Source organism: Mercurialis annua, linkage group LG2, assembly GCF_937616625.2.
Source record: "Mercurialis annua linkage group LG2, ddMerAnnu1.2, whole genome shotgun sequence".
NCBI lineage: Eukaryota > Viridiplantae > Streptophyta > Magnoliopsida > Malpighiales > Euphorbiaceae > Mercurialis > Mercurialis annua.
This window is the reverse complement of record NC_065571.1, coordinates 251,730-258,974: the sequence shown is the minus strand read 5'-3', so window position 1 is coordinate 258,974 and position 7,245 is coordinate 251,730.

The following is a 7,245-nucleotide window of genomic DNA, read 5'->3' as shown; positions in this document are numbered from 1 at the left end:
CATTCAAATATTACATTTACACCCCAAGTGGTGTAGTGGGTCCATGTCAGCCTATAAATAGTAGTAGTATGATTAGAATATTTGCATAGAAGAGAGATGGTGATTAATGATTGCTTAATCTAATTAAGCTAGGTATTAATTTAATTGAATATGCTCAGTTTTACACGCCTAGAAAATTGGCTTATTTGCATCATCTTGGTTTGTGCGACTTGACGTTAGATCCTCTCTTGCGAATGTTGACTTATTCTAGGCAGTGGTTCTTTTAAAACCCAACTGGAATAGCCACTGTTATACGGTTCAATTCATCGATAAACTCAGTTTAACTGCCGTTTAATTTCCGGTTCAATTGGTTTAACTATTAGAATAAGTTTACATATTTAAAATTATAATTAGCAAATAAATTAAAAAATTAGCCAATGGATCACATTTCAAATCATGAATAAATACCCTTTTATGGTCTAATAATTTTGATTTTTATGGGTTTCTACGGTTCAAAGAACCAAAAGTTCGGTTTGGAAGGAAGTGGTATGAGTGGCGTACAATTTCGCTGGGAAGTGGCATTAGGTGGTGACTCATTGTTAGGTTAAGGTTTGTGTCATGCTACCTTGGTGAGCATATGGACATTATTATAAAGTTTGTAGCTAAAGTAGTAATTATTTTATAAATTAAGATTTCAAAGTATACTATTTTCACTTGGAAAAACATTATCAATGAGTGGTGTCTCATGGAAACGGGCATAAATCATGATATTCCTTACGAATAATATAATATTTTTTTACATTCAAGGATCAATTAAAACTTGGTCAAGAAAATTAAGGATGGGCCTCACTTCTATATTTTAGTGGCAACTTGGGGCATAATTTTCAATTGCTATGGAGAATGCTAAAAAGATTTCAGGTAGGGGGGTCTGTATCCTAAATATAATATCATTTTAAACTTTGGTTTAAGATTTGGATAGCATAAATTCAATGTATGCAATATATACCAACCTAGCTAATATATTAATTTTATTATATAGTGTGATGTGATAGGGACACGAGAGATGGAGTGGGCCAGTCTAAATAAAAATCTACCTGCTATATTTTATTATGTTTGTGCATGAGGGTGTCAAAGGGCTCTGTATTCAGATTTTTCAAATGTTAAATATAACAAATGGTGCTTTTATTTTATTTTATTCTTACATTCTACACTAAATTATAATGGAAAGTAGCTTTTTTCTCCAATTCTATTTTTTTATGGTAGGGAGGTTTTTGAAGAAATGTAAAGTTTCCCATTTGAGTAATTTTGATTTTGTTACACACATACACACGCATAAATCAAGGGACTATTTCTTATTATTGTTTGTTTTTAATTATTTGTATATTGTGAAGTATTGCTAAGCAAAAAGTTTGGGAAGTGTAAAATACATCATATTGCGTTTTTGTAAATAGTAGTGTATATCTATAGTTTGTTTGTAATAGTGTAGTTCTATCTCTGTTAAAAAAAAAAAAAAAGTAAAATACATCATATCTCCTTTGAAAATGTATCTAATAATTCGATATGTTTGCCCACTACAAACGCAGGGTATCTTCATGTCTTCATTGAGTCAAATAAAGATGCTAAAAAAACTTAAAACTAAAGGAAAATAAAAAGATGTATCTCCTCCACAATTAATTAAATGGAATTTTTTTCATCAAAATATAAAAGGGAATTTTCCATGGTGCCCAATTAAAAAAATTATAATGACGAAGCAACCAAAATCCAATATTAATTTTATTGTATCGCATTTTTGTTTTTAAATAGAATCTCTCATTAAAATTATGTTGGGTTGTAATTAATCTGAAGTTGAATTTAATGGATTTACAAAAGCATAATTTTTTTTTTGGTTGATTTTTTTGAAATTACTTTTAAAACTTTCAAACTTATTTACATCTTCTTCATTCATTTTTACATAATTTCTGTCAGTATCCTTTTTAAAAACATATTTCAAAAATATCCTGCTATATATAAAAAGTTTAAACTCATTTTAAGTTATTTTATACACGCACATCCGCATTCTCTTTCCCTCTCTTTATTTCTCTTTCTCTCAAATTTTTTTCTTCCTTTCTTATTTTCTTCCATTCGTCTACTTCTTTCAATTTTTTTTGTTCGTCTATTTCTGCCGCAAATCGTTTTTTTTTTCATCTTGTCGTCGCGTGTCTTCCGGTGGATTTCTCGTCGTAATTTTCTCGCTGTCGCATTTTTTCGACGGATTTCTCATCGCCGCAATTTTTCCATTGATTTCCTCCTCACCGCGTTTCTTCCGATGAAATTTTTTTGATATTGTTTTTAATTTTTTTTGTAATAATTTAAATTTTTTGTGATAATTTAATTTTTTTATAAATAGATTATTGTAGATTTATTTTTTTTTGTTTATAAAATCATTTTATTATTCACATAATTATTTTGTCTCTCTCTTGTTCATAGATTTTTTTTTTTGTAATTTTGATACTATTGATTTTATAAACAATGAATTGATTTATGGTGTATTTATATTATAGTGTAATTCTGGTGTATTCATATTGTAATATTTATAATATTTTTCTGGTGTATCTATATTCTTTGGATGTTTTTCTAGTATATCTATGGTGTATTTACAGTGTGTATTTATAGTATTTTTATAGTACACACTATAAAAATATTATAAAAAACACTATATATACACCATGAATACACTATAAAACACTATAGTTACACTAAAAAATATCATAAATACAATATAAAAACAACATAGCTACACTAAAAATACGATAAATAAACAAACAAAAAACACATGAAAACAAAATCTATAAAAAAGATCACGAATCATTAAAAAGTGAAAAAAAATATTTTTGAAATTAAAAATAATAAAAAAAGACACGACCTGTAAATATGTTTAAAATTAATATAAAAATAAAAATAAAATACAAAATAATGTACAGTAGGAAATTACTTCTTTTTTTCCTGTTTAGTAAATCGTTTGGTTTTGTAAAAAAGGGAGATTCTTGATGCCCAAACAAACATAGGTTATATTATTATTCTTTGATTTATTAGAGAATTAATGGATTAATAATAATTTATTTTTTTACGTTTACCATAAAAAATTTCTTCCTCCGTCCTATAAAGATAGGCAAAGGTTTTTTTTAGCGTCCTAAAATATAGATAGAGTTGTTATATTCAATAGTCAATTTAAAATATTAATATTATCCTTTATTAATTTTAACCACTTTTACTAAAAATTATCAATAATTATCACTTTATATGATACAAACATTAATAACAAACTTAATTTTTTATAATTTAATATCAATCCCAAAAAATAATTAGTTTTTCCATAATATAAATTAAAACAATTTAAAATATCTAAACAATTAAATCAAGGGTATTATTGGAAGTTCTCAAAAATAGTTATTTTAACTTTTATTTCATAATATTTATGCAGACTCAATTTTATTTATGTTTGTGGGTGGAAAGGAGTATAATTTATCTAAAAAGATGAACGTGGTTGTATCATTATTCAAATTGCAATATGAGAGAGTGAATGTCAAAACTTGTATTGTCAAAACTTGTATTATAATGACGAAGCAACCAAAATCCAATATTAATTTTATTTACGTTTCATATATCGTATTACTAATTACAGGTTTACGTACCTGTGAGCATATTACTCTCTTGAGTGATCGCGTTTTGCAAAACAATACACAACTCATCTTATCAATCATATAACAGCTGATCATTTCAATCTCATCATCATTATTGATGATATTCTTATCATATGAGTCTCGAGAGTATATAACTCTTCACAAACTATAGGTACTCAAAAGCGTACTGCTTATTCGAGTAAACACAAATATATATTGTGCTCGCGCACACATCTAACTCGACTCCTATTAGCACACATAAGTGAGGACGTTTTTATAAAACGTTTGAAAAACCGATGAAATCGATGATAACGTTCAAAAGACATGACTGGAAATCCCTATAATCCGCAGTAGTGCCTAGGTACTGACTGACTCTTCCCTAAACTCCAATCACAAAAGAACAATGGCCTAGGAATACTAAACCGTTGCTCTGATACCAACATTGTCACGACCCAAAATTATGAGTCGCAACCGGCGCTAGAGAATGGGAGTGGTAGCTCCAAAACCCGTAGCAAGCCTGAAAATACATACTAATTTTTTCCAAATCAAATTATATCTCGCATATCATAATAATATCAAAATATACACGAACCCTGTTTGAAATACACATCAGAGTTAAAGGGCTTCATAAATAAGTTTGACTATTCTAAACTACTGCGGACTTGCTAGAATGAGAACCTAGTCTCATGACTCGTACTACTTCCGAGATTAAAAACTTCGGAAGCTTCGTTCTCCACATCGTACCTAACTCAACATGTAAAAATTGGAGTAGCAACGGGGTCAGTATAAAACTGAGTGAATACACATAATTACAAGTAATATTGCATAAAGGGGTAAAAACGTTTGAAAATCTCTTTATGTAGAAAATATCCTTTGGATTATACCCCATATGATCTACTTCTAAACATACTTCATATATACATTCATACTATCAGAGGCCATGTACGTGTCATAAACTAAACGTTTATGTTGTAGACGTACTTAATATTCTTGCCTCATTCTTATATCTCATGTACGTTTTTATTACGTACATACTTAACATGTTTTGTTTACTGTTATAATTTTGATTGTCTTTATTCTTCTCATTAAGTTTCTCTAACTTCATCTTTCTAACATCGATAGCAAAGCCAACCGATGTAATCACCTTTCTGACATCAATAGCAAAGCCAACCGATGTGTTTTACATATCTGACATCGATAGCAAAACCAACCGATGTGTTTCACATAACTGACATCGATAGCAAAGTCAACCGATGTGTTTTTAATCATCTGACATCGATAGCCACGCCAACCGATGTATCTGATATCCTATCTTAATTATTGCTCTTATCTCATATTGTTTCTCGATATATTATGCTTGATTTTATCTTCATATGAGTTCCGAGGACTATTATCGAGAATGGATAAGATACAGGTCTCGGGATTCCTCTACCGAGATCAACCTTGTATCTTAGTTCTTATATTTAGTTGTACCATAGTACAATTCTCATTTTATGTTTATTAAGTATTTCTATATTCTTTTTGTCCTGTTATATTGATCCTTTATGGACCATGACATGCACATTACAATCTACAAACATACATCTATAACACACGCACGTATGGGTATTCATTATAATTAAAAGTACGTATGGGAACGTACTATGTTTCTTTATAAATATATGAATAATAGTACATGTAGGAATGTACTATATTTTTCTCGTGCATATTTGGTTCGAATTATATTGTTTAACCCTTTCCCGGTTCTTTAAGCATTCATATTCATTTCATATAATTATGTTATTAAAAATAACATAATAAAAATATTTCAAAACATACGTACATATACTTTTAAACATATAAATATTCATATAGTCGTCCGTATAGAAAAATACGCGACTTTATGAATATTAGCAAGTAATTAAAATGTACTCACACTGACTGCTATCCAATCTACCGCAATGTTATCAATCTATCACGTAGGTTCCATGTGTTGTTCAATCTTAGAGCTATTCCAGCTCGTCGGTCTGGTAGTTCGTCGGTACGTCCGTTACTTATCCAAATTACCTGTACGTTTAATTTATAAACGTAAACTTAGTATCGAAATCTTAAGTTATAAACTTAGGTTAACTACATGCGCGCCCGCGTAAGGTACATATGCGCCCGCGTAAGATAGTTACGCGCCCGCGTAAGATACATACGCGCCCGCGTAACTTTGTTACGCGCCAGTGTAAGTTTTATAATCGTGTTCAAACCATTCTGACGTGCTTAAACTCGATTCCGTCATGATCCTTTCTCATTTTAATACAAACTCAACTCCAAATTGATCAAAACGACAATAGAAACACAATTATGATTCGTTTAATTCGTTTAAAACGAAATAACCTTTATTTACTAATTCCCATAATAAAAACGTCAAGCTTACCTCGATTTGAAGCTTAACGATGATAGAGAATTGAATTCTGAACGAATCGATATAAAGAACGTGCGATTTGGACGAGAAATGGCGAAACCGCGGCGGATCGAAATCGATCGAACGTTCTTTCTCCTTTCTTCTGTACGCTTCTTCCCCTTCCATCTGATCCCTTTCTTTTCTTTATATAGATTGGCTAATTAGCCACTTTAGTCCTTCATTTCTTTAACCTAAACCATTTCTCTTTTAAACTTTCTAATTTAACCTGACGGTTAAATTATCCTTTTAACTCAATTCCGTACGTATTATTTACATCCAAATAAATAATACTATCCCAAAATTATTATTTCCGTCAATAGTCTTTTAACTACTATTCCCGAGGCTTAATTGGCTAATTTACACTTTGGCCCTTGAAACTTCTCAAAAGTTGCAATTTAGTCCAAAATGTATCCGCGTCCAAATTTTAAAAGGTCTCCGATTGACCCGAAACTTTTACCACATATACTATAAAATATTTCGCGGACCTTAGCGAAATAATTTTCGTTACGGGATTTATAATTTATTTTATATTAATTTTCGAAGTCAAATCCTTAAATTCCGCTAATTGACTTAATAAAATTATTCCTATTTCCCGATATAATTAAATTAAATTCATTTTAACTTAATTTATCGGAATTTTCCAACACGTGACACGACTTAATTATTTGGGGTATTACAGTTTGGTTTTGTAAAAAAGGGAGATTCTTGATGCCCAAACAAACATAGGTTATATTATTATTCTTTGATTTATTAGAGAATTAATGAATTAATAATAGTTTATTTTTTTACGTTTACCATAAAAAATTTCTTCCTCTGTCTTATAAAGATAGGCAAAGGTTTTTTTTAGCGTCCTAAAATATAGATAGAGTTGTTATATTCAATAGTCAATTTAAAATATTAATATTATCCTTTATTAATTTTAACCACTTTTACTAAAAAATTTAAATTATCAATAATTATCACTTTATATGATACAAACATTAATAACAAACTTAATTTTTTATAATTTAATATCAATTCCAAAAAATAATTAGTTTTTCCATAATATAAATTAAAACAATTTAAAATATCTAAACAATTAAATCAAGGGTATTATTGGAAGTTCTCAAAAATAGTTATTTTAACTTTTATTTCATAATATTTATGCAGACTCAATTTTATTTATGTTTGTGGGTG